Source organism: Microtus ochrogaster, chromosome 2 (genome assembly GCF_000317375.1).
Source record: "Microtus ochrogaster isolate Prairie Vole_2 chromosome 2, MicOch1.0, whole genome shotgun sequence".
NCBI classification, from domain to species: domain Eukaryota; kingdom Metazoa; phylum Chordata; class Mammalia; order Rodentia; family Cricetidae; genus Microtus; species Microtus ochrogaster.
In genome coordinates this window covers 39,299,236-39,307,597 of record NC_022010.1, presented here as the reverse complement: position 1 = coordinate 39,307,597, position 8,362 = coordinate 39,299,236, and positions in this window count along the sequence as shown.

Here is an 8,362-nt window from a genome sequence, read left to right as displayed (position 1 = left end):
GAGCCCTGCTCTTCCTGTCCCTCATATTCCATTCAGGGATTGTTAACGGGCAGCCGTGGAAGGTAAACTGAGTCGCTGGGAAGGCTGGTTCCCAGCACCACACTTCCTCTCACGCAGAACAGCTGGCTGCGGCATGGCTCCCTGCCTTTTCTATTGCTGTCCTGGGCTCTGACCACGTAGTGATAGCAAGCCACATGAGTGGAGCTGGAATATTTGCTGTCACCCGACTTGGCTTGGGTCTGTGCGCTTGGAGAGAAACTTATCAGCGAGATTCCCCAGGTTGGCTGCCAATCTCCTCCCTCTCTCAGAGTCAGCTGGCTGCAGAAAAGAGCACATCCCAAAGCTCCTTGGGACCTGCGGGCAGGTGGGAGAGCAGGTGTGGAGGAAGCCAGTGCTGAGGAAGATTTCAGGGGATCTTTGTCATGCCTCCTGCTCCCCTGCACACCTGACAGCCGACAGCGCTCACCTGGAAGGCAGTACCCCCCCTCTACCTTTCCCGTGGGAATTCAGTGCAGCCACTGTAACCCCTGAACTCTGGGCCACTGCCAGCCGCTCTCAAGCCTTTCTCTTGTGTGATCACAGTGACATGATGTCATTTTTATTGAGGCAAGATTAGATTTTTTTTTTAACATTTCAGAAGTGTTTCACATGATCCCCGGTCCTTGCTTAAGAAAACAGAACTGCCAATTTCAATTGGCTTCAGCTTTTATCACCAAATGAAAATATTCTCCCTGGGTCTGGAAGACAGCGCAGGGGGTGGAAGAGAGCACCTAAACCACCACTCCCTCTGTGTCACCATCATGATTAAGAAGACATCAGGAAGCTGAAGAACTGCCCAATGACACATGATGGCCCACAGGCCAAGACTTCTTGTGCCATAGCCAGAGAGGGGTGCAACCTGGGGCCAGTCACAGCGGTCCCCAGAGAGTCACAGAGGATGCTGGCCCGCTGGGACATGGCAAAACTAACTCAGAAGCATTTTTGAGTTCTATTTTAAAAATTACTCTCCTGCCGGGCGGTGGTGGCACACGCCTTTATTTCCAGCACTTGGGAGGCAGAGGCAGGCGGATCTCTGTGAGTTCGAGGCCATTCTGGTCTACAGAGCTAGTTCTAGGACAGCCAGAGCTGCGTAGAGAAACCCTGTCTTAAAAAACCAAGCCAAGCCAAAATAAAACCAAACCAAAGCACTGTATGGCATGGGAACTTCATAGTGGGGACATTGTTTATGTTTCATGGCCATTTAATAAAGGAGCCACCTCCTGATCACTACTAGCCTGACCTCCACAGCACCCTGAGGAGTGGGAGTGTGTGTGAGCCATCGTTCTACAGGGCAGCTGCCATGTTGTAGGTGTGCAACAGGGTTTGTTGAATGAATGTTGAGCAAGTCCCTAATTTATAGCTATTGAAACAGAAGCGTAATCAAGTGATAAGTCCCAAGGCTGCTAGTCCTTAGCAGAGCCCCGCCTTGAGCTCGGACTTCCTGAACACACATGTCATTGTCCTGACTCCCCAGGGGACCGCCCTCTGGAGATTTCTCCCCTTGATCTCCAGAGTTTGCTTGCACGGACTCCGTGGTGAGTTTTCTGCAGAAGTTTTCTGTGCATGGGTGGGGGTGCAGGCCGACTTCAGGTAGGGCAGAACAGTTCACAGAGAGCTCCCTGCCTCCTTGGACAGTTGTCCCGGGAGTGCTGTTGGGTGGACTAAGGACATTGATATTAGGTGTGGATATTAAGTGGCCCCTGCCAGCTGAAGACACCACTAGAGTTTGTTTCATTTCAGAATTCCACGCAAAAAAAAGGAAAAAAAGAAAAAGAAGTCTATGTACTTCCCCTTACTCCTGAACTTACTATCAACAATTATACAGATTAAAAAAAAAAAAAGAAGAAGAAGAAGAAGCTAGGTGTGTTGGCACACACTTTTAGTCCAAGTATTTAAGAGGCAGAAGCAGGTGGATCTCTGTGAGTCTGAGACCAGCCTGACCTACAGAGTGAGACCCTGTCTCTAAAACCAAAGCAACAATAACAAAAGAGCTAAATGAAAACGAACTGAAGAACCCATTCCCTCCTCACGCCTCGTGACTGGAGAGAGACTGCCGGTTGGGAGTGGAGTCAGCTCCAGGCGGCTTAGAAGGCTTTGTCAGGGTAGCAAAGCCAGCTTCAGAGCGGAGGCAGCATCGCAAAGCCTATCTCTAAGCCAGGAAAAACCCTGCAAAAGTCCCTTCCTGGCCTCCTGGGACTGGCAGCGGAGGGGACGGAATTACAAGGCATGTTCAGGGCTTAGGGTTGGATCTGAGCAGCACCTCCCTCTGTCAAGGTAGTGCTGAGGGAGAGTGGGTACGGCAGGAAAGGGTAGTTGGTCTGGTTGCAAGGGGAGATCTGGGAGCATGGATACCCATCTATTTTTAAAATTAATTCTTTTTTTTTTTTTAAATTAAAGTGTATGGGTACATATATATGTGTGCGCTGTGCCTGCGTTTGGTACCCAAGGAGGCTAGAAGATGGTGCCAGATTCCTTGATCCTGGAGTTACAGATAGTTGTGAGATGCCATATGGGTGCTAGGAATTGAACCCTGGTCCTCTGGAAGAGCGGCCACTGCTGTTAACTGCCGAGCCATCTCTCCAACCCTGTGGGAATAAAAAAATCACGGTTTGTATATATATGTGTGTATGTGTGCATGTGCGTGTGTTCGTGTATCAGCTCATGTGTGGAGGGTGGAGGGAAACACACACAAGTCAGTTCACTCCTTTTACTGTATGGACAGAACTTGGGTTGTTAGGCTTGTCAACAAGGCCTGGGCACTAGAGAGATGGCTCCTCGGTTAAGAGCACTGGCTGTTCTTTCAGAGGACCCAGGTTCAATTCCCAGCACCCATGTGGCAGCTTACAACCGTCTGTAACTCCAGTTCCAGGGGATCTGATACATTCACACCAATGCACATAAAATAAAGTTAAACGAATTATTAAAAATACATAAAAAATAAAAGGATTTTAAAATTTTTTAAAAGAAAAAAATAGTTACCAAAAAAAATGTGGTGCCATTTTGCTGTGCCCTCGACACCCACCTTCTTTTCTGGGTCACTCCAAGAATATGTGTGGAAAGCTTTAGAGAGGAAAAGAGAGGGGACCTGGGTTCCAGAGCTGCTGGGCACATTCTTTCCCCATATGTGCCTCTGATAACATAGACCCTGGCAGGGCTGGTAGGAACTGGTAGACTGTCAGCTTGATGGGCCTGGAACATGCCTAGCAGACTGTAGAGCACATCTTTCAGGTGTTTATTGCATATCTCTGAGGGTGTCTGTGATGATTCTCCAGAAACAGTCAGATCACGAGGGTTCCGACCAAAGGAATGGATAAGCACGATGGCATTGTTGAGAGAAGGCAAAGGTAGGAGGTGGGGCCTAACCAGATGAATTAGGGCCCTGAGGGTGTGGCCTTGGAGTCTCTGCCGCCCTGGCCCAGTCCTGAACCCTTCCTCTCAGCTTCTGGCCTGCCATAGTGTCACACCTTGCCTCCCACAATAGGCCGAATCTTCTGAAACTGAGCCCAAGTAAATCTTTGCTCTTCTAAATTGTTTTCTCAGGTGTTTTGGTCACAGTGACTCAAAAGTGCCTAATACAGTAGTCCAGTGTTTCCCTTTTAACCACGCCTGGAGGAGTCGCCTCCTGGCCAGCGTGGGAGAGGACCCGCAGGTGGTGCTGAACCTAGCAGAAGCTGCTCTTGCAGGCCCTCTCACTTCCTAACACCCTCTTAGCTCATCGCACACTGCACATAGCTTCACAGGCTTTTGGTGCGGGGGACCGAAACCGTAGCTTTGAACACACTAGGCAAATGCCCGACCGCTGCATGTCCCAGCTCATGCCTCGCTGAGTTTTCATGTTGAGATTTAAAAATCCCCAGTTAAGAGGCTCTCAAACCAACCAACCAACCAACCAACCAACCAACCAACCAACCAACCAACCAACCAAACCCCCCAACCAACCAAACAAACAAAAACCCTCTGCAGCTTGAGGGCTCTCCCTTCTGCTGTCTTGATCTTAGGGTAGTGTGTCCTTTCCCGTGTAGCACGTTGCTCTTTAATCACTAGATTATTTGTTTTCCTTCTTGCTGAGACTTCTTGCAGCATAAACTCATACATGAGCGTATGGGATATAGTACGACGGAGGCTTGGGACAGAGTAGCTGGCTCCAAACTGCCCAGATGGCATCTACATTCAGTAGGATAAAGAATTCCAAAATGACAGCGTCTTCTATAATTCTCCTGCCAGTAGCAGGGGTCTTGTCTGGCCTTGCCTGCCCACAGCTGGTGTATCAAGGGTGCTTCGCATGGATGTGTGCCTTGCTCCTCTCCTGGGAAGGCAGAATTAGCTTTGCTAATGGGAAAGGTTGAGGGAGCAACCTGGAGCCTCGAGGCATGCTGTTTGCTTTTGTTCTGATTATAGCTGTTGGGGTTGAATTTTGTCCCCTATGATGACCTTCATCTCTTACCCCCAGTACCTCAGAATGTGGCCTTCTTGGAAAACCGTCATTGCAGTTGTAATTCGTTAGGGTGACAATCCTAATGAAATAGAATGGGCTCTTAAACAATAGGATTGGTACCACGAAGCCAGCAGACACCTACACTCCAGGCGTGGATGGTATGAAGAGAGAAGGCAAAGGACTAGGAACCACAGGTTCCCTGATAGCCAACCATCCTGGAAGCTCACTATTGTTATCAGCTGTCACCTAGTCATAGGACAATGGAGGCAGAAGCTGCAGTCGTACATCTGCTGACCTCAGATTGTTGGTACCCCCAGAGTGGAAGAGAAGAGGCCATCTGGATTCTCTCCATGGGGTTCCTGTCAGCGGGCAGCCCTGCTGACACCTTGGTTTTGGACTTCCATGGAAAACCTTTGCAATATGGCTCCGTTATTTTAAGACAGTTTGGGCTGCTTCATGACAGCTGTGACCAGTTACCCTCCCCTAATGACTTAGGTGTTCTCTTAATTTTTAGGAAATATTAAAAAGGAAATGTGTCTCCTTAGACTTACCTTTTTGGTGCAGTAATTACAGTGTCTTATCAAGATATTTCATGTTTTTAACCATTAAATCGTTGCATGTTGATTCATATATGTGGCATACAACTGGAAGCAGAATAAGCATGTGATGGATTAGCCAGCTTCTGCTCCTCAGGAACAGAAAGAGATTGCCAACAACCCCCCCCCCCATCATTTCTGTTGTTGTTTGTTTTTGTGTTGGGGATTGAACTCTGGGTTATACTAGGTACATGCTCTACCGTTGAGCGACACCTCCAGCATTCCCCTAACCTACTAACCTCTTAAAATTTTAGTGTGTGTGTGTGTGTGTGTGTGTGTGCGCGTGCGCGCGTGCACATGCATGCTCACTAAGGCTAGAGAAACTTATCAGGTATTCTCTATCACTCAGTATTATTTCTTTTGAGGCAGGGTCTCCCTGAACCTGGAGTTTGCAAGATTTTTTTTCTTGACTGCTTCCATCTCTTCCAGTTCTAATCCAGTGACTTCTACCTTCCTCAGTGTTGGGGTTACCGGCATTGTATCAAGCATTGCTAAAAGGGTGCTGACATCTGAGCTCCACATCCCATGAGAGAATAGCAAGCACTCTTCACTGCTGAGTTATCCCTCAAGCTCCTCCCCCCACTCTTGGCTGAGTCATCTCTCTGGGCCCCCAACAGTTCTTTCCCTGGTTTGATTGCTTGTTTGGGAGACAGACTCTCACTGTGTCTGGCCTGGGGCCCTGCTGTATAGACCAGGAAGGCCTCAAACCCTCACAGGTGTCCTGTGCCTCGGCCTCCAAAGTGCCTGTGGGCCACCACTCCTCGTTCCCACCAACCTTTTTGGTAGTAATGTGCCCGATGGGGCACACTTTGGCAGCTGGATCTCCTTGAGCTCAAGGCCAGCCTGGTCTACATAAAGAATTCAAGGTGAGCCAGGATTACATAGAGAGACCCTGTCTCACTAAAAACAAACCACTACCCCTAGCAACAAAAAAAGCAAGTCTGATGAGAACTGTCTGTTTCCTTGGACATCTGTGGAGGGGGAGGAGGGGAAAGAGGGGGAGTGGGAGTTGTCTTCTTCTTGGGAGCCAGGCTTAACTGTCTGGGTTACATAGAACTCAGAATCCTCCTTTCCCTGCAAAAGTGGTGTCTATGGCTTCTGATCACCTTCCTCGTGTGCTGTCCCAGCAGCCCATTCTCCTGGGGGCAGGTTTCTAATGCTAGTTCTCCTTGGGTGCCCTTGATCAAACCCAGGTTCTGCCAGTGGGGAAGCAGGTTGCTCTGCCTCCCTCCTCAGGGAGATTCAGGAATTTGGAGGACCAGCCTCGCTTCTGGTTATTGAATAACTGGCGGGGCATCAGATGTCAGGGCTGAGAAAACAGAAGGACCTACCTGTCGTACCGCATGACCTCATAGCCCGGGCGGTTCTCAGGGTGTCAGCTTGCACTGTTTGTCAGGGCCTCTTTCATCACAAGCACAGCTTGCATCATGCCATATTAAACACCCATCCTGCCCATTGTCACTCTGCTAACATCAGGGTTGGTGGCAGTTTAAGGTGCCAACTACGCCCTGGAGGGTGGGCGGGAAACTTGCTCCTTTTCAGACTAGAGAATGGGAACTGAGAAAGAATGAACAGGTCTGAATCCCAAACTTACCACTAACTTCCCTCCCTGGATCTCTAGTCCAAGCCTTCCCTGGGGAGAGCAAACCCTCTGTCTGTCCCTGTCCCCTCAAGATCGTACCAACCCACAAGGATTGTGCCTTTAGCAGAGCAACCACACTCATGATAGCTTTGGACAACATCTCTGGTCCTTAGCCTGTGCATGCCCAGAGGCACTTCCCATCCTGGGCCTTGAACCCCAAGGCAAAGATGTCAGATTCCCACGAAGGAGACTAGAAGGCATCTTGGTTAGCCAATCACTATTTTCTCCAGTTAGAACTGGATGGACTGGGGAGGATGGAAAGAGAAGCAAGGGTTCTACGTGGTCCCACGTCTCTTCGTGGACATCCTCAGTGCTTTGCTGATTTGGCCTTGCCCTCAGAAGACATTGTTTAACTGCTGCTCTGGCCCCCACATCCTGGGGAAGGGAAAAGAGGCATCCACAGAAGTTGACTTGTGCACAAGGAGAAATCTGTCCCAAAGGCCACGAGAGGAGAGTCAAGGCAAGAAAAAAAATCAGTTTGCAGCCTGGGAAGCAGATCAGGGCCAGGAGAGCCATTTGCAAAGAAACAGTTTAGGGTGCTTTACATTAGAATACCTGGGCAAAGTGACCAGGTCAGCCAGAGAGTGGGTAATGGGTTTGCACAGTCCTACAGCCCAGAACAATGTCACAGCAGGGCCACTGTCTGCTGCTGAGCCCCTCCTCACCCCCCCACCCCCATCCCCGCCTTCAGATTATATCTTTGTGTGGTGTACTTTGAGTGTTTCAGAATCAAGAGAGAAGCCTGGTGTCTCTTTATTTAAGGATATTAATCCTACCGTGAAGTCCTCTCTAGCCTCATCTCAACCTAATCCCTCACTCCTCACCAACACACACCAACACACACACACACACACACACACACACACACACACACATATCCTGTCTCCAATACCATCACACTGGGAATTAGGATGCCAACATAAGATCTGGGGGACATGTAGTTCAGTCAAATGCATGGAGTTTGTTCCAATGGTGACTCTGAACGTCTTCCTTAAACCTACTGAATGTTCTGCAGAATCTGCTTTTGGGTGGTTAGCTATGCGGAAGTGGGAGAAGGTTCTTGATAGGATGCTGTGGATTGCTGCACTGCAACAGCTGTTTCTAGTGAGAGTGGGAGCCAGAGCCAGTGCACACACATGTGAGCATGGAGGTTGGCTCCATGGAGAGGCTCAGCGCTCCACATGTTCGTGTCGTCACTAAGACACGAGACCTTGACTGATGTAGAGCTGAATATAAGGTGGTCGGTGATGTGTTTTTGCAGAATGCATGGAAAGAGCCCTACATAAAATGTCTAAATCTATTTTAAGACTCTGGGAGCTCTCTCCTTTGAAAACAATTAAAAACGGTATTTTTTTTTTTATGAGGTGTTATATGTGTTGGGCATGCACCCTCCTACTGTACTTTACCTCTAGCAAATCTTCTTGTTTGTTTTTAAGTAATCATCTCATATAAAGAGATCTAAAGGCCAGGTGATGGCACATGCCTTTAATCCCAGCACTCTGGAGGCAGAGGCAGGCAGATCTCTGAGTTCAAGACCAGCCTGGTCTACAAAGCGAGTTCCAGGACAGCCAGGGCTACACAGAGAAAACCTATCTACACACACACACACACACATACACAGAGAGAGAGAGAGAGACAGAGAGAGAGAGA